Source organism: Oreochromis niloticus, linkage group LG3, assembly GCF_001858045.2.
Source record: "Oreochromis niloticus isolate F11D_XX linkage group LG3, O_niloticus_UMD_NMBU, whole genome shotgun sequence".
NCBI lineage: Eukaryota > Metazoa > Chordata > Actinopteri > Cichliformes > Cichlidae > Oreochromis > Oreochromis niloticus.
Window position 1 is genome coordinate 80,177,608 of NC_031967.2, and position 20,304 is coordinate 80,197,911.

At 42.9% G+C, this 20,304-nt stretch overlaps 1 long non-coding RNA gene across 1 annotated transcript; it reads left to right on the plus strand.

Moving 5' to 3' along the window:
- Positions 1-433: 433 nt before the first annotated feature.
- On the plus strand, positions 434-16,180 carry LOC112846143 (uncharacterized). The gene is made up of 3 exons (XR_003218987.1): positions 434-845; positions 2,205-2,319; positions 15,896-16,180. It is a non-coding gene; the product is annotated as an uncharacterized LOC112846143 (long non-coding RNA).
- The last annotated feature ends 4,124 nt before the right edge of the window (positions 16,181-20,304 follow it).

The window sequence follows — 20,304 nt, forward strand, 5'->3', positions numbered from 1 at the left end:
ACAGAAATCTGCTTCCTGTTCCCAGTGTGAGCATTTCTAATCTCAGCCTCACTGATGGAGGACGGCTCTGTCACAGTGTGCAGACATGTTTAATGAGTTACTGCTAACAGTCACAGTTCATCGCAGCAGCTGTTTAATATGGACGTGAAAGAATCAGAGATCCAACATGTGCTCTGACCTGGACCCACAGCACTGATCTCAGAGAGGATCACAGAGTCTGTTACACACACTAACTGTTCTGTGGTGAAACATGAAAAGGTAACAACATGACCTCTGAACTCTGACCTTTATCTGCAGTTGAAACTGTGCGTTTGTCTACGGTGTCAGCTGCAAGTATGACCATGTGCCTCTGTGTTTATGCATAATGGTAGATCTCTCTCTCTCTTACACACACACACACACACACACAAAGACACACACACACACACACACACACACACACAGCCTTTATCTTAAACGGTGAACCATAATAGGTCTAATTATCACATGTTTAGTCATTAACACAAACATTAATTATGTTTTCCTTTGAGGCTCAATCAGCGAAGAAGACGCATTACCGTAAACCTCTGTGTAGAAGCGCAAGAATATCCTCCCGCAGCTTCCGTCACGTGACCACATGTCCCGGTGAGTCACGTGTGTGGAAGCTCAAACGCAGCAGTGTGTAGCTGTAGTGTCTCCGCGATTTATGAACATATATAAAAAGGATTGGATACCTGCAAAATGCTCGTGTCAGTGTTCGTGTTGGAGTTTAACCTGTGACGTCGAGGAGCTCGTTACCATGGAGCCTGCTGACAGGAGAAGGGGTTTCCCTCCACGGCAGCACTGAGCTCATCTCTCCCAAAGAGGTACCGCACACAATATACCTCCATCCTCCATCCATCCATCCATCTATCCATCCATCATCTTTCTATCCTCCATCTGTCTGTTCTGCTGAGCCATATCAGCGTCACGTGACAACAGTAACCCCCCCATGTTTGAAACGCTGCAGCAGATTCACCATAAACATCTCATTTCCTGCTGGATTTGTTTACTGAAACCATAGCGACATGTTTTTGATCTCAGCATCTCTCATCTTTAAAGAAAACACGTCACATTGACTGAATCACACACAGTCTCATGTAGCAGTTTCTGTTTCCATGGCAACAGCTGAAAGGCATCACCACCACCAGGTGGAGCACCAGTCTGATCACAGGCTGGAGGAAACATGGTGGATGGTCACGTGAGCTGTAATCAGCTGATAAACAATCAAATCCAACACAGAAAACAGGATGAAGCTTCATGAACGACAACAAGGGAAATGATGACATCATAACAGAAACACAGACAAGACATATGTGAGTATAAAACATGTCAGACTGAAAATGAGACGTCAACAGCATCACAAACAATGTTTAAACCTTCCACGACATTTTACATTTCCTCCATGGAAACAGGAAGTGCTGCTTTTACTTTGAAAACAGATTTAAGGATGTGGAAAAGTACAAATCTGGCAGCTTTTGTCGGACATGGTAATGTGTCTGTGTGACAGCTGTGGAAGCACAGGAGCAACGTCTGTGGGAAAATCCACAGACTCTGTACCACTCAGACATGTTTGAAGGAGGTTTTTCACAATAAAATCCATGATTTGGTTTAATTGAAAATGAAAATTGGTTTAATTTAAAATTAAATTTGGTTTAAATGAAACGTTCTTCACCTTGTAAGGAAACATTTTGTGGACACAATCGTTTTGCAGCTAACAAAGTTAGTCCAGTGAGAGACGGCAGGAGGAGCAGAGGTCAGCTCATTGTGACAGAGGTCAAACAGATGTGAGGGGAACAGCACACACAGGTGTGTTTCATCTCCACACACACACAAACCACAGCAACACTGACTCCACACTCAGCCTCCCAGTGACTGTGAGCTTGCACGCGTCACCGGTGCCACTCACTGTGGACCCCACTGTGTCATGTGATGGTGATACATTTCCACACCCAGCTCCACACTGAGTCCTGGCTTCAGTGGGTGAGTCCATCCAGCAGAGATGTGGACACACAAAGACTGAGAGCTGCTGAACAGTTTCAGTTCAGGTTCATGTTTGTGCACTAGAACCTGATGTAGAAGTTACAGCATGAAAGCACACGATGATGAGGAGCAGCTCTTTACTGACATCTAGTGGTTCTCTGTTCTTTTCCTGCTTAATAAAGTTCAGTTTTCTTCTCCTGCAGATGCGTTGACAAGTCATTTGCTGTCCCCATGTCTCAGGACGCAACAACGTCGGTGCAGCACTGGATCTTCAGCCGTCTGTCTGAAGGCTTGAAACTCCTCCCACGCTGATCACAGGTGAGCATGGTGACCTTCATCAGCTGTTGGATAGTAAAGAATTTCAGCCAAACTCCACCACCGCTAATTATGCAGACACCTCCTGTCTCTGTGGCTGCTGCTGCTCTGTCTCTAGTTTCTCTGGTTCAGCTTTGTTTTCTCAGTCTGGAGGAAATGGCTGTAATACTCATGCCTACTTTAGGCCCCTCCCACAGGATAGACAGAGAGACTGTGACATCATCATGTGACAAAACCTGTTCTGTTAAATCTTTCTGCACTTCCTGATTAGTGACCTCATCATTTAGCACAGCCTCATTAAATCTGCAGTATTTAGATAGTTTACTGGGTCCTGTCCTCACCATCAAAGATACTGGTTTGTGTCCTCACACAGTGATGGTTCTGTATTACAGTCACTGGTCCTATAGAGTTCTTTACCAGGTGGTTATAAGAGCTCCCATGGACCCGGGACATGAAGGTGATGTAACGTGCCTCAAAAATCTGAACCCAGTTCTGCTGGGAGCCGCTCCACAGTCGGTCTGAGAGCACAGCTGAGGTTAAATATACACGATATAAAGTTTAAGATGTGTTTGTTTCAGCTCACGTGGGAACATCTTGTTCCCTCGTTGGCCTCTGGGACGCGCTATCTTCTCACATGTTCTGTCTTCACATCCAGCTTTAGTGTCCGTGTCTCGGTGCAGGAGATATCTGATCGTCTTTGTTGGTCTGCTCGCGCCTCTCTCGGGTTTCTGACCTTAGCTGTTCTAGTTTCTGGATTCTGTCAGTGCAGTGTTGTCCTTATCCTCTACGCGTCAAAATGATTATTCACATATACATGTGGATTGTAAGTGGGCTGAACGAGTGAAGCTCCTCTTTCTGTCCGTGCAAAGAAGTTTAACTGCACTTTTGATCCATGAGACATGTTAATATAAAGGAGAGCAGCTTCAGCAGCACGTCTCAGTGTTTCTACAGGACAAGGACGGCCCATCCCAGTCACCACGGGGGGAGAGGCGGGTGCAGCCTGGACGGGTCTTCGTAGACATCTCTCAATTTCATTGTACTTGTAACAATGACAATAAAGAATATTCTATTCTATATTTTCTAAAGCTGTCCAATGGGCCAAATCAGAGTCTTTGGCCGGCCGATTCTGATCCCCAGGCCTTATGTTTGACAGCCCTGCTCTAGACGAGGCTGACACTGTAAAAACATTTTATGTTGCAGAGTTTTAAGCTGAGTTAAAGCAGCAGCACAGAGGCCGTTACCAGTGTTTGTCAAGTTACTTGAAAAAAGTAATTAGTAACTAATTACTGATTAGTTTTGCAAAAAAGAATTCCTGTTACTTTACTGATTGCTTATTTTCAGAAGTAATTAGTTACTTAGTTACTTTTTAGAAACATGATACACAACCTGAATAGGTAATAAAACAATAGACGTCATTGTCATGAGTCAATCTTGCAAACAAAATCACGGTTTAGTAACGCAGCGTGCTTACAGGAAAGTAACAGTGATTTAATGACCCTTTTTGCAATAGTAATCCCTTGTTTTACTCATTACTTGAAAAAAGTAATCGGATTACAGTTACACGTTACAAGTAATGCTTTACTCCACATCACTGGCCTTTACACTCACAACATTCTGAAACTACAGGCTCAACAAATACAGTTATGAGATCCAGTTTACACATACACTCAGTATCTGCAGCTGAAGGACAGCGTATCAGGGGTGGAGCTGAGCTTTTGTTGGCTCCAGAGAAGAAGAGACAAACACATCTTCTCTTCCTCCTAAATAAATCCCAGACACAGCAGGAAACAGCTGCTCGACCTTCTGCACAGTTACACGACTGCTCAGCAGGTGACCTGAGAGCAGTAACCAGGTGTGTGCTGGAGTCCTCACATATCACACCTGAGTGTCTGTAATGATAAAACAACAGTTATCCAGGTGTGTTACAGTTTAAAGAGAAGAATTTTTGGTCAGATTTCATTCAGTCTCTATTTCTATTTGTTCTATTCACAGTTTTACATTTTGTGTCATTTTGAGAGTTTTGTTCAGCTCGCTCCGTTCACAGTAGTGACAGTGGCGTTAAACCCTGTCCCATATCACACATCGATTTATTATGTTGGATATTTTGAGACAACATTGGTGTGTGTGAAGTATTAACGATGTTTAGTGAACGTACCATCAATATGAAGACGAGGAGAATGTGAGGAAGAGTCATGTTTAATTAAATTAATGTTTAAGGGACGGTTTGAGTTTTCATCCTTTACGCTCAGAGTCAATTTAAGTAGAAAAACAGAGTTTACAGGCACAAAGGTCATCAAAGGTCATCAAAGGTCATCAAAGGTCGTCACGTCTGTCAGTCATATGCAGGATCCTATATTAATGCTGACAGAGCAGCTGATGGGAGGAAGAGTCAGAGAGTAAAGTTGTGTCTGAGCTTCTATAATCAACACTGATGCTCATCAGAGGAACAAAGACTCAGAGGCTGTGAACAACTGTGGACCCTGCTGCTCTCCACACAGCTCTGACACACCCTCATGAGAGCTGATTGGTCAGTAGGCGGGCTGGTCACTCACCTGTTCCTGATCATACTTGGGTTACCATGACAATATACATTCCACCTTCATAGTCAGAGTCAAGCCTGCATCAGACGGCAGGCCTGAGATCATGTAGATGATGATGAATACAGTGACACACACAGAAAGCAGGATGTTCCCACCTCACTGCCTGACTGGGGTTGCTGCTCTGTGAGGGTAGCTGATTTCTGTCTGCCTCTAATAATAAGCACTGTTTGAATCAGAGCCACAGCTGGACTGTGAACATCACACTGCTGAGTGCCTCACATGAACTGTGGAGATTATGTTATAAGGATGAACAAATATAAGAGTGTAAAGCTTCAGCTAACTGTACGTGATGTCATGCCTCTGAGAGCAGCTCCCCCTGCTGGACATGAGGAGGAAAGCAGCTTTGAGACACTTTGTGGAGCTCCTACACACACTGTGTGGTGTGTGTGTTCTAGTCCACATCACAGTGAGACACTTACTGACAAACAGCTGCTGCTGAAGAGGCTGCAGTCTGCAGGTTGGAGGAACATACAGTGACACACAGACAGCTCGGCTGCAGTAACACTTTAATACACTTTTTAAGGACAGGTTCTGCAGACCTGAGGGAAGATAACAGAGATAACACTGAGTCAGGCTGCACACGAGCTAATGTGCATGAAGCAGCCAGCACTTGTGTTGTTGTTGGTGGTCACCAGTTTGCTCACCTGCAGGGACTGTGGTTCTCTCCTCTTTACAGAAACTCTCTGAATGCTTTCAGAGGTTTCTCAGCTGCTCCCAGCTTCAGCTCCCTCCACAGGTTTTATAGGACTGAGGTCTGGAGATTGATCCATGTCTCTGAGCCTGCTCTGAATCCTTTAGGTCAGGGGTCTCAAACCCGTGGCGCGGGTTGAGGGATTGGCTGTTAGTTCAGTGAGAGATTCAAAAACTAATGTGTACACTTATGTCTGCACTTTTATTTTGTTAAGTACAAACAAAATGATGTCTGTCTGTCTGGACAGAAACAGAGGACCAATGTGTTTATTATGCAGTTCAATGAAAGGAGTCAGTCAGTTTAGAGGGAGGAAAAAAAGTTTGCAGTTTTGTCTTGTTATACAATAATTGAAAAATGCAAATAACAAACAAAATGCTACATTTTCTGAAATATTTGTGCCTTTTTTTATCGTTTGGTTATTTGTTTTCTACTTCTTGAACATTAACGTGGCCTCCAATGAGACGACAGTGGCCCACAGCTCATTTAAGCTTCACTTACTTTCTCACTCAGTGACATGAAAGTCTCTTCATACACAGCCTTCATGTGTTTGTTGCTATTTTGCTGCTCCTTTAATTAACAAATCAATTCAGAGTTGGAGGAATTCTGAGAAAGCTGGAAAAACCCATAATAACTGCGGGACAAGTGGGCTTACTGCGTCGGTGCGTCCACTAAAGCATGAATTCACCATGGCAACAGAGTCATCTTCACTCAGAAGATACAGAAGTGTGTACTTTTCTATTTTCTAAAAGGATTTATTTTGGGAGGTATAGCTGTGTGTTTGTGTGTGTGTGTGTGTGTGTGTATGTGTGTGTGTGTGTGTGTGTGTGAGCACTGAGACAGTAATAGCTTTGGATTGGTTTGAGAGCTACAGCACAATTGGCTCATTGACAACAAACAACCTTTTCTAAGGAAGTCTTGAAACTACAAAGGAAGGATTCAAACACAGGGACCGAAATATTTATAAATGCTTTATTAAAACCATCATCATCATCATCATCATCAAGTATTTCCATCATCATGACGGCACGTTGCTTTAGAGCAGAGTCAGCACGTGGCCTGTTGGCTCATATTCTACATCACTGTGTGTCGCTGTGATTGTAAAGTGCATATGATACGACTTTCACTGATATTGTGTGCAAACCAAGCGAGCTGTTCAATTCTAAAGCTTAATTATCCCCATGATGGACAGCACCTCCACCTCCTGCAGGAGGCTGTGGAGGCCCTGAGAGCTCCTTCATCCCCACAGTACCTCTGTGCAGTGCACACACACACACACACACACACACACACACACACACACACACACACATCGCTGCTCCCACCACACCAGAGCTCTCTACAGTCTCAGCTGACTGCAGGGACCCTGTAAATACAACATTTGCATTTTTGATGTCAGCAGCTGCTTTTCTATTGTTCATGTCGACAGAAGCATCAAATAAATCAAATGTACACTCTGAAGATCATGAGTGGGTTTGTTTTCTTTCTTTTTTCACACAGAGCAGTGAGAAACAAGTGTGAGCATGACTCTGTTTGTGCCCGTTCAGCCATGACTTAGCAGCTAAAGCAGGGGTGTCCAACATACGGCCAGCGGGCCACATCAGGCCCTGATACACGTTCATATGTCAGTTATTATTAATGATTAATGTGGAGCTGAATCTTCAGCCCTGCTGGTCTCCATGGAGACAGAGGTGGGACCATGCAGCCAATCACATGCAAGGACAGACTGGGTCACACCGTTATGTTAAAGAAGGACAGCAAGTGTAATGGTACAGGCCAGGTACACAGAGAGACGGGAGCAGATTTAAAGACAAGAGTGTTGAGAAAAAGTTAAGAAAGCAGTAAAAATTTAAGATAAGCACCTGTCTGCATTTCAGTGATGTTGGAGACACAAAGCTGAGTGCAGAGTTTAAAAAGCTGTTCTCCATTGTAGAGACAAAAGGTCTCTAACTTGTCCTTTAACCTCATGTGTTCTCCCTGGTAGGAGCAAATACATAAAAATAAGGCTTTTATGAATAAAATAAAACCACACTGAATAAAAATAGCCTCTGTTAAAAGTACTAAAGTTAGAATTCAGAGTTGAATATTAGATTAAATTAAGTTTATTCAAAGTTTCATTAGCAGTTAGCATTAGCCATGCTAGCTTCCTGTTACTGTGTTCATGTGCTACACGCTGATTGTTGCTACAGTGATATTTGGTGCTCCACAAACACTGATTTAATTGGCTAACAGTCCTGTTTACTCGTTAGTGTAGCAAAGTATAATGTAGTAATTAGTTATTTTGCACACACATGGGGCCTTGGAGGCCAGCTGCGTTACTCAGAGGCTGGTGGGTGGGGCTGCTGCACTCATTCACCCCATCGCTGCTGCCTGCCTAAAGCTCCACCCCCTCCCAATTTTTACAACACTCCAGTTTGAGTCTCATTATATTTGAGTATAGTTTCTGAGATGAGGAGAATAACAAGACATTTAACATTGGATGCAGCCTCATTGTTGAGTATTAAGCACAGATTAAATAAAGACGTTTAAACTGAAGAATATGTGAGTAGATGGTGCAAACAGCGAACAGCTGCTGCTGAAGAGGCTGCAGTCCACAGGTTGGAGGAACAGACAGTGACACACAGACAGGTCGGCTGCTGTAACACTTTAATACAGGACACCATCAACAGTAAGTCCATCACATAGTCACAGAGTTATCACACTACAGTCACAGGAACATGGTTACAACATGACAGCAGCTGCTGAGCCAGGCTCCCTGCATCATCCAGAGAAATAAAAACAAACTATAAAGTGAGGCTGGAACCGACAGCACTGATGCTTTTCTCTGTCACATGTCAGTCTCTTTGGACTTCACACTGCTGAGTTTAAAGACGTATGAAATGAGCCTCCACCCTCTGCTGCTCCCTGAGCTCAGCTCACGTCTGTCATTAGGCCAGTGCAGCAGCTGACTGCATGTTTGAGGCTGAAGGTGTTTTTCCTGTTAGTGACTCCATATTCAGTCACATTCCTGCTCTGTGTGCGTCTCTGTAACAGTGACATTCGTGCCCCTGCAGTGCTGATAAATCAGGATGTTTAAGGAGCTGAAGTCAGCAGAAACAGACGGAGCAGCTCAGTCTCACTGTTACATTCACTTTGTCACAATATTCAACTTTAAGGACACTTTCTGCAGACCTGAGGGAAATCCCAGAGATAACACTGTGTCAGGCTGCACACGAGCCGAAGGCAGCTTTTAAAAAGGCTTTTCTACAGTAAAGAACAGACGATGACTTACACAGAAGGACATCATCATTAGACCTGCTCAGTCTGCAGGTTTGCTCACAAACAAGTCAACACTTTGTAACTTTCTGGAGTCTTCGTTGATTTTCTTTCTCTTGCCATTAAAACCAAATTGCCATAAAATTAGAGACAGTTTATTTGCTTTAAAGTGATAATTACGTCCTTGTGTGTAATTTAAACTCCTCTTTGTTCAAGTTTTAAGTTTTATAAATGAAGAAAATCGAAGTTAAGAAAGTATGAAGAAGTTAGAAAAAAATAATAACGCGAAAAAATGAGGCTAAGTTCATCTGTGCATCCATTCATGCAGGGATTACCATGGCAACAGAGTCCTCTTCTTCAGACAACACTCATGTGTTAAGTATCAGCAGCTATACAGACTTAAAGTATAAACACCTTCGTTTGAAAATAGATTTATTTGGCATGTTTTGCGTGTGTGTGTGTTTAAATGAGTTACTGAGAACAAACACAGTGTTTCTTGAAAGTAGCAAAGCTGCACAGCAGAGAAAGATTTGTAAAGTTAAACACAGACGGCTAAGTGCTTGAGTGTGTTTTGTACGGCGCTCGCTGTTTCACGGTGCATCACAGGAAAATTGTCGTACAGTCACGATGCTACAGATAGAGACACAAAGCAAAGGAAACAAAGCAGCACTCGAGCTATGTTACAAAGAAATATCAGGCTCACTGCTGCTGAGTCAGCATTGAAGCTGCCTGCTCTGGATCAGCTCTAATGGCACTTAGTTTCAGAGCAGAGTCAGCACGTGGCCTCTTGGCTCATATTCTACATCACTGTGTCGCTGTGGCTGTCAAGTGCATATGATACAACCCTCACTGATATTGTGTTTAAACAAGCGAGCTGTTCAATTCTAAAGCTGTATTTGTCCTGCATGATGGACAGCACCTCCACCTCCTGCAGGAGGCTGTGGAGGCCCTGAGAGCTCCTTCATCCCCACAGTACCTCTGTGCAGTGCGCACACACACACACACACACACACACACACACACACACATCGCTGCTCCCACCACACCAGAGCTCTCTACAGTCTCAGCTGACTGCAGGGACCCTGTAAATACAACATTTGCATTTTTGATGTCAGCAGCTGCTTTTCTATTGTTCATGTCGACAGAAGCATCAAATAAATCAAATGTACACTCTGAAGATCATGAGTGGGTTTGTTTTCTTTCTTTTTTCACAGAGCGTAGTGAGAAACAAGTGTGAGCGTGACTCTGTTTGTGCCCGTTCAGCCATGACTTAGCAGCTAAAGCAGGGGTGTCCAACATACGGCCAGCGGGCCACATCAGGCCCTGATACACGTTCATATGTCAGTTATTATTAATTATTAATGTGGAGCTGAATCTTCAGCCCTGCTGGTCTCTATGGAGACAGAGGTGGGACCATGCAGCCAATCACATGCAAAGACAGACTGGGTCACACCATTATGTTAACCCTCTGAGGTTGACGGACGCTCTGGCGCATCAAAATCACATGACCAATTCAAGATGACACAGCTACGAGATGCAGCGACCCATTTCAACTTGGGTTTAAAGTGCGGACTTCAAACTATACATGTTTTTAAATTGTGTCGATGGGCCACGTAAAACCAGAGTCACGATAAAAAATACACGCAATGTTTTCTTCTGAACAAAACAGTTTTCTAATGACAGCGCTAGCAAACACTCTCCGCTTGAGAGTGAAAAAAGAAAAAACACCCCTTCCCTATTGGTGTTAGAGTTCACCATGTCAACCAATCAAAAAAAATGATATGGCAATATGTGGCACTTGGTTGTTTAGGGAGAAGGGGACGTTTTAGGAGTGACGGAAAGAAAGAGAGAGAGAGCAAGTTTTCAGATGTGAGACATTAGTGACGTTTAGCACGCTTGTAAGCTATCCGGTTGTTCAGTGATGACGTGACGAATCCTACTTCCGGGCCTAAAGTAGTCTGCGTTTAATATGGCTTTTGTGTTGTTAACATGTTTAATGTTTTGTATTTTCTTCTATTTAATCTCAAAAAGCTCCTAAAACAGTCAGTGATCACCGTTGACCTCCCTCGGCTTTTATTACCGCTAATCATTTATTTAAGCTCAGTTTTTAAAACCTTAGGATGTAACTACAGCCCAACCCATGCAGCAGTATATGAATGACTAACCTCGTGTTGTGGATGGATTATCTCACTTGTTCTCCTGGCTGAAGTTTAGTCCTTTTACAGCATCCTGCCATGCGATTACATTTGTTCCTGACCACTGAGAACCCTCACGTTAACTTTTATCGAGTGGAAAAAAAGTTAGCTTGTTTATGTTATGCTAACATAGCTGTGTCGCTAGCGGTCACGTAGCACATCATTATATACCAGCTAGCCAAACTTCAGTAACCCTACAAACGTCACTGCTGTTTAGTTTTCTGTCTTCATTTATGTTGGAAGTGATAGCAGAGCAGTACATTTGAATTTGTTTCTAAACCCCGCAGTCAGGACATGCTATATTGTATTTAGATAGAAGCTAGTGAGCTAACTTCCTGCTAACTTCTAACGCCGTTAAATGTCATAAATTCCATTTTCATGGATGCCTGGATGTTAAACTCAATTGTTACACCTGGTAGAGCAGAACACTGATCATTTTATTAAAGATGAAAGACTTTAGACAGTGTTTTAACTCTCAGTAATGCCACAGTGATCGTTTGATATATGGACCTGCAGCGGAGTTTAGGCCCAGACACGGCCAGTGACGTCAGACTGAACAACCGGATACCTTTCTAATGTGACGTTGTTGTCCCTGGCTCTCTTTCTCTGTCTCTCCCTCCGGCTCTGTTCCTGTGCTACTGCGAGTGTAACTACCGCCCCTCCCCCCTCTGCCCAGCGCAAAGCACAAGGCTCGTGTGCGGAGTGAAGCAGGAAAAAAAGTGGGAGAGAGAGGGTGAGAGAAGGAAAAAAAAAAACCACGGCTCGCGATAAGGAGCCGGCTCGCGTCGTTCACGTCAAAGATCCGGCTCGAGCCATTTCGTTCGCGACCGACCCATCACTACAGTGCAGCGTGTGATCTGGAAACAAGCGATGGAGGCAGTTGTCATCCGAGCCTTTTCGATGTGGCCTCACAAAATTATCACGACCACAACAACCGTGAAAATAGTTGGATTTACATTGCTGCTCAATCACAGCTGCCTGATCAATGTTTTTCATTAGCAATTTAGCAAAGTTGATTGTGGTGGTGTGTGTGTCTGTGTGAGTGAAAGACAGAGAGGGAGAGCGAGCAACAGAATTTCTGTTATAACCTTCATTTTTATGGACGCACAGTGTGAGCACTCAGGTCGCATCAGAGCATCGGGCCGTATAGTGTGAGACCCTGCATCGTGACCTATGAACTTCTAACCCCTGCGAGTCAATCGTGCAGTTTGAGCAGGAGCTAAATGGTAAATGGTAAATGGCCTGTATTTATATAGCGCTTTTCTGGTCCCTAAGGACCCCGCTGAATTGCGCGACTGAAAAAAGTCGCACAGTGTCTGCCCAGCTTAACGGAGATTTGCCGCGTTAATGCACTTATGGCATTAACATCATTTTAACGAGATTTACGCTGACAGCACTAGTTTAAACTGTGATGAACGTGCTTGAGCCACGCTATGATATCCCGCCGCGCGTCCACTTCAGTGACAAGATCGCTCCAAGCATGTATGAGCAGGAAAAGTTTAAAGTTATGGCTGAATTTGCACCTTGAATTTGCACCTTAATTTGTTTTTATATAATTGCGTGGAATGCAATTTTTAAACCATAAAAAGAAAACATACATATAAGTTTCAGCATAATCACTTATTCTCACAGCCACAGTGAGTGTATTTAGCTGTAAGTGAAAAATGACACATTAAATGATAGCTGTTATATGGGGAAAAAAACCCCAAAGCAAAATAAAAATCAAATAAATGAAAAAATCAAATAGGTTCCTGTTTAAACTCAGAGGCAGGAGTTTCAGGTCAGAGGTCGGTGTTTACAGCATCATCAAGATTAAAGAGAGAAACAGAAATATGAGAGAAGACCCAAAGTCAGAAGTAGCAGAGCAGACATACGTGGAGCAAACCGCCTCTCGCCAGCAGTCAGTGGTGGAGCTGCAGGTGAGAAACAGAAGACAGGTGTGAGACATGATCTACTTCCTGCTTTCTACAAAGTCTCATCACAAATATCTTCATAAAAGCAAAATGTCAGAGGAAGGTTTCCAGCACCATGTTGCATTTATGCCTCAAAGGATTAAGGCAGTTCTGAAGTTAAAAGTGGGCCAACCCAGTGCTAACAAGGTGTACCTAACACCATGAGCAGTGAGTGTAGATTGTTGAGAAAAACTATGGATTTTATTGTAAGTCTGTATTAAACTAATTGTCCTATAACTCCTTGTACCTCAGCCTCATGTGTGCAGACGTTATATCAAAGGGCCTTCGTACTGCTTTAAATTCTCTATTTATTCTTTACTTGATCTAATTAAATAATACAAGGAGCTTTAACTGAGAGAACAACGCTCCGAGTGTCCTGCAGTGCACCCCCTACCCTCCTTAAGCAAGCAGTTTGGTGTCAGTGACAAAAACTCCCTTTTAACAGGAAGAAACCTCCAGCAGAACCCGGCACAGAGAGGGGCGGGGCCATCTGAGAGACTGGCTGAGGTGAGGAGAGGTGGACAGGACAAAAGACGCGCTGGGGAAGAGAGCCAGAGATTAATGACAAGTATGATTCAATGAAGAGAGGTCTATTAACACATAGTAGCTGAAGATGAAACACTCAGTGCATCATGGGAATCCCCCAGCAGTCTAGACTGCAGCGTAACCAAGGCGACTGTAGTTGTGATTTGGCGCTGTATGAGGATCAGAGAGAAAGGATTGTGGACGACTCTACAAACTCACCCTCTCGATCAATTATCAGCTGGATGGTGTTGATGGTGTTGATGGTGTCAGCGTTCTCAATGGGAGTCTTCCACTGGTGTCTTCCTTTGTCGATGGCCTGACACTCATATGTTCCAGTCTCAGGCAGCATCACATCCTGCAGGGCCAAGGACAAATTTCCATTCTTCATCCTGATGTCCAACAGATGCACATGGCTTGAAGGTGGATACTTGTTGGCTTGATGAGACGTCTTGCTCTGGTACAAAAGCACTTTTACTGGCTTCACGTCAGTTCTCCTCCACACTACAGCCGCGATGGGATAATCTTTATGAACTTGACACGGCAGAACGACATCCTGTCCACGCACAGCTCTGATGATTGTCAGGTCTGCAGGAGAGGAGACAACACAGGACAGAAAGATTGTTTTCAAGCTCCTTTAATGACAAACAGTCATAAAATATTGGCTCATGTGATTTGAAAGTCTTTCAGTTTTCATCTGTTCAAATGTGAAGAATTTAAAGAGCATCCCAACTTTTCTGGGACTTGGATTGTAAACAGCAGAGTGAATCAATCACTGATCAGTGTTTTATGCATCTAAAGGTTGGTACATAAATAATGATTAGTGCAGTCAGTGTTTGACTATCCACAGAGTCTCCAGATCAGGTAATTGAAGTAGTAGATGGAATCTGAAGTGGATTACTCATCCGCTGTGAAACATCAAGTAGGCTCTAAAAGCTCCTTTTTCTGCTGAGTGATGTCTCCTAGGAAAAAAGTTATATGTAGACCTTGTTGTTCTGACAAGTGCAGAAGATAAAAGGGAAAAAAGTTGTTTTTAAAAAAATTATAGTTATTATTATTATTATTTATATCTTGTGTGGCTTTTCTAGCAAGCACAGTCATGGTCTAATTGCTGTGACAAACACAGGAGCCTTCAGCAGAGAAGACTTTCTGTAGGCTCCTCTTGTGAAGCTTTTTATTGTATTTTATTATTCACATCACTATCAGAGTGGGCAAAGGCTAGGTTGGTGAAAGACAGGAGGATGTCACATGATTAAATATCAACAAGTTGATTGGATCACCAAGAGGGAGAAAGAGTGAGCAGGTATAAAAGTGAGGTGTAGAAGACATTTGGGGTTCTTACCTTTTGTCTTCTGGCTTTCGGTGTTGCTGTCACTTGCTGTTTGCTCTCTTTGTGGTAGAGCATCACTTCCTGTTCCTGTTACAACACACACAGTGGTAGTGAGGGCCAAATAAAACTTTCTGAAGCTCAAGTTGAAAAAGGGTTCATTACTCGAGGCTTTCCAACACAGTCCTCTTTGGTGACATCTGGTGGGCAAACTTATGAAGGGAGGCTTGAATCTAACTTATAATGAAGAACTTCATTAATTGACCTTCCTTGTTTAAACATGTGCTATGGTGTGTTCTCCCTTCGCTTGTAACCTCTTGATGTTTTTTTGGAGATAAAAATAAATAAAATGCACAATATATAACAATTTACAACACTATCTTATAATAGGTTGGCAGTAAGCTTGTGCTGTCACGTCCCTGCCTCCACATCATTATGTAGATAATCAGTATAAAGGTGTGTTTAAAATAATAATAAAATTAAAATGAAATCTCTAACAATCAGCTGTGTACCACAGGCCTTCAAGCTGGCTGTAGTTGAAACTGAATTTGAGTAGAAATGTCCTTTAATTTATCTGGAATCCTTTTGTGATGAAAGTTGACACACATGTAGAGAAGGTAACCGAGAGGCCTGTTCATCTGATAGCTTCATGTTAACGTTCGCAGATGATTGTTAATTTATTTTTTCTGTGATGTTGTATTTGATTGAGTATGTTGAATTTGACCAGAGCAGCCCTTTAATTTCTCCAGAATTATGCAGTAGCTTTAGGTAAAACTGTGCATGTATCTTTAGAGCTTTTACGTTTGAGCAGTTCTGTCCTGTCATTTTTGTTAATGTTGCAGTGGAGAGAGATGAAACTGAGCACAGGTGTGGAGTAGGTGTAGGAGGAGGACACGGGCTGTGAGGGACACACAGCCCTCAGACCTGTGTGTCTCACACTGCCCTGTGATTACACTCCACACAGTGTCATTAACACTAATGCAAAGATAAAGTAATAAGTTACTGTATTTGTCAGTTACAGCCTCATGTTCTCTTTTCAGACATCAGCAGGAGAGAGGACGAGCCCCCAGTCTGAGGACGTTCCTCCACATGAATGGGGGACAGGAGGCGCAGCTTCCAGCCCAGCTGGTAGGAAAGTCCTCCTCAGCTTCTCTGTAACTATGGACTCTACCTGTTGTCATGCGTGCAGATGTTTCAGTCCACAGTGATGTCAGTCAGTGCTTTTTAAAGATGTGCAGGGTGTAAAATCTCCTGTTTGATTGTTAAATGTTCATTCACTTTGTTTGTGCTCCAAATAAATTCACTTCCTAGATGAAACAGTTCAATATTGCCTCTTGTTTTGGTTCTGTGCCCCATGAAAAAACACCCTGAGCCCATCCTGGTAAATCAGGTGTGGAAACACCACTGCTGTCAAAATTTGTCTTCAAGTGTTTTGCACAAAAATGCTCCTTCCACTCATCTTCATGTCCTTTTCCTGCACACTGAAATCTGAGGCAATGCTTAAACAAGAATATTTCCAAAACTATAAACACAAGAGCCTCGAATCACTGCTTTTTCTTCTCGTGTGCATGAATCAGTGTCTGTCATTTAGCACAGAGACTTCAAACACTTGCACAAAACAATCAAGCGCTCCTTCCAAATCTCATATTTGAGCGCACGGTAATAAAAACACTTGATATGTAAAAGATAATCAGTGCTGATGTCTGAATCTTCACAAAAATGCAAAAAATAAACACGTAGAATAGAAAAGAAAACAGATTTTTAGTCACAGAAGTGAAGAAAATGCTGTTTTCATTTTCCTTCCAACATTAGAAGAGTCTAAATGATGCACACGTGTAGAAACAGACACATATACCTGTGCATGATCACTGCTGTGCAGACAAAACACACGATTTATGCAAACACTCACCTACAGAAGTTGTAAACAGGCAGAGAAGAATCAAAGCCAGCACAGCTTTCCTGGACATGTTTGTGTTCTCAGCAGCGGAGGTGACGCTGCTCAGAGCTGCTTGGTCCTCTTGAGTTTGGGTGATGTGAGCGCTCACAGCAGCAGGACTACATGTGTGTGCATCATCCCTCAGACTGACACATGTGCAGTTTTGCTGCTCTCTGGTGTTCACCTTTGACACGTCATGGTTTATGTTACACTATAGACAACAGCTGACACTCTGTTAAATGAACATTTATTACTGAGCAGCTTTGTCTGTGGAGCTTCTTATCAAGCTGGCAGAGTTTCCTTTATTAGCTCCTTTAGCAGAGGATACACAGGAGCATCCTTATGAAAGGAAAGGAGGTGCTGTGGTGAGCAGGACTGGACCCACAGGTGTTCAGACATTTAGCAGGTTTACTATCAGAGTCACTGGAGTGGTGGAAAGTGGACAGGTGAGTTTGTTTTCTCCACAGAGGAGAGGATGGATTCATCCTGAGGACAAGCGGCTGAACTTAACACTGATGGATGGGTCAGTGATGGGTGGATGTCGATAAGGAGGTTGAGCAGGTGTTCCAATTATCAGAAGACACCCACAGCCATCAGGCTTTTTCACTGTCATTCAAACAGCAGATCTTCTCTCTTTACATAGATATATACAAGTCTACCACCATTATGTCCAGTTGGTTAGCCACAGCACAGATCTGCCTGTGAAATATAGGGCTGCCACAATTAGTCGACTATTCACAATTACATTGACTATCAAAATCAAGATCCTGAAACACGCAGGAATAAGTGGTAGGATTTAAGAATGTAGTAACAGACAGAAACAGAAGATGGCAGCACTCCACCAACAAGGATGCCAGCTGCCGTTAAACGCCAAAGAAGAAGAAGAAGCCGGCTCCAATATCTAGTGATGTGCGATACCACTGATTTCCTTTCCGATCCGATACCAAGTAATATTCAGGTGGTATCAATGATACTGATCCGATACCGATACTTTGTACAAAAACTTATTTTATTTATTGTATCTCAAATTATAGTGTCATAATGATTACAGGACATCAGATTACTTGTTCTTATCACTTAATAATGCAGAGTTCATCATATAGAAATAAAAAAACTGAAGTTGTGCTATTTGAACACCTTGCCTGCCTGCAGCACTAAAGGACTCAGTGAGTCCTCCGTGTCCCTCTCCTCCTCTTCAGTTCGTCTCAACATACTCTCGTCATATTCTGTGATATGATTTACTCTGAGCTGTTTGACAAGGTTAGTGATGTTGCCACAACCATACATGCCAACCCTCCTGATTTTTCCGGGAGAATCCCGAATTTCAGTGCCCCTCCTGAAAATCTCCCGGAGCCACCATTCTCCCGAATTTCTCCCGATTTTCCACCCGGACAACAAAATTGAAAAACCATGTTGCAGAATTCATAGCGCGGCCCAGCCAATTCCAGTTTCCACCAATGGCGGCAGCTACTTAGTTTTAATATTACTCTTATTATTCTTTCTGGGTTGCAAAAAAACTTTTAACATATTTTCAGGTGAGAATGTAGCTGTGTAAACTTCAAATATCTGAGCCGACCGACACATCGTCTTCAAACCCCCGCGGTCTTTCACTACTCGGGTTAAACATGATATATAAGTCACCTTGATAACTTAAAAATGTTATTGTTTGGCTTTTTCTGTGTGAGTAAATCGGTTTGGCTGAGATTAAAGTTATTAGATTAGATTACATTTTGAATGTCTCCCTAATTCTGAGGTCTCAAGGTTGGCAAGTATGGCCACAACACCTCACTTTCTTGCCACATGTATCGCAAACCACGTCTCAGCTGTTTGTGGAGGTAAAATATGTCCGCACATGACTCCAATTACGCTCAGCCATTGTTGTGAGTGCGCACGCCAAGGGGCTGCGAGACATTTATACAGCCGTATTTCGCACATGACTATGAAAGGCGGAAGAGGAAGTAGTTCCTTTGAATGTAGACAATCCGAATGTTATAGTTTCTTTCCACTGTGTTCCTGTTAATGATAAACTACAAATTTACCCTAAATGACTAAACTATCGATATTTTAATGTGAGAATCGATTTTAGAACATAAATGATTGGTATCAGAGGAATCGATATTTCAGGATCAATCCGCACATCACTACCAATATCGTAGTTGTGTCCAAACTCAGGGGCTGCATTTGTAGACTGATTACGTTACAGCGAAAAGTGTATTTTCAAAACTGCTCAGACGTTTTCTGAGACTAGCTGACCGGGAGGTCAAGGTTCAACTCAACACATCACTTTGATTCAGCTGTGTGGGGTTGGGTTAACTGAAAAATCTAAATTGCCCATAGGTGTGAATGCGGGAGTGAATGTGAGCAAGAATGGTTGTCTGTCCCTGTGTGTTAGCCCTGCGACAGACTGGCGACCTGTCCAGAGTGTACCCCGCTCCTCCCCATATGACAGCTGGGATAGGCTCCAGCGCCCCCCGCGACCCTGAAAAGGATAAGCGGAAGCAAATGGATGGATCAAAAAATCAAACTGAAAACTGATTAAACAGAAGTGTGAGATGGTCAAGAATTTACTCCAGTGTCCTTTTATATTTTATATAGCAAGGAGCAGACGGCCGAGTTTATTAAACTCAACCAAGACAATCTGCAGATTTCATTAAAATAAACTATCATCTTGTGTTTATTTTTAGTTAGCACATACCTTAAACACTTCAAACTGTAAGCTAATGATAGTTATATAAAAGCAGAAGCATGCCAGTGCAATAAGCTCTATTTGGTTGGACACATGATTACTCGCCTATTAAAATAATTATTTGTTGCAGCCCTAGTGTACTATGCTGGCCACTTGCTTATGGCGTTCCATGTTTGCCCTGCCAGCTAGTATCTTACACCCTGCTGTTATGTGCTGGATTGTCTCAGGGGCATCTTTACACAGCCTGTGTGTTTGTTGACAGCAGTCACGTGCTCATGATGCGTCTGCCCATCACTGTCACACTCACTGTTTCCACCAGCACATCCACCCAGCTGAGCAGCTGCATACATGTGTGTACACTCCTACATGCAGCTGCTCAGAGTGACGTCAGGCTGCAGGTCAGTAACCATGGTTACAGGCGACGCTCTGAAACTGATGATCAAAGATGTCAGGTTATTGTTTCCATACAGAATCAAGACTGAAGTCTATTAAATCCACTGTATGTTTAGATAGTGTGTTAGTGTCGTTTCCATGGCAACACTGACTTATAAAAACAAAGGTGATCCATCAGTCCAGATCAATAATGTGAGCTCATTTAAGCGCACATGTATGTTTGTATATTCAGAGCCATGAAGGTTGATGTCCACTGATGACTGCTGACATCTAGTGGACATTTGATGACATTACATCAATAGTTTGTGTGAAATGAATACAATACAGATGTACTCTAGAAATAAAACACTGCAGAACTAAATAGAACACATTAATTCACACAAGGGGAAGTCATGTGACTGTGATGACAGATGTCATTAGGTGGAAAGATCAGC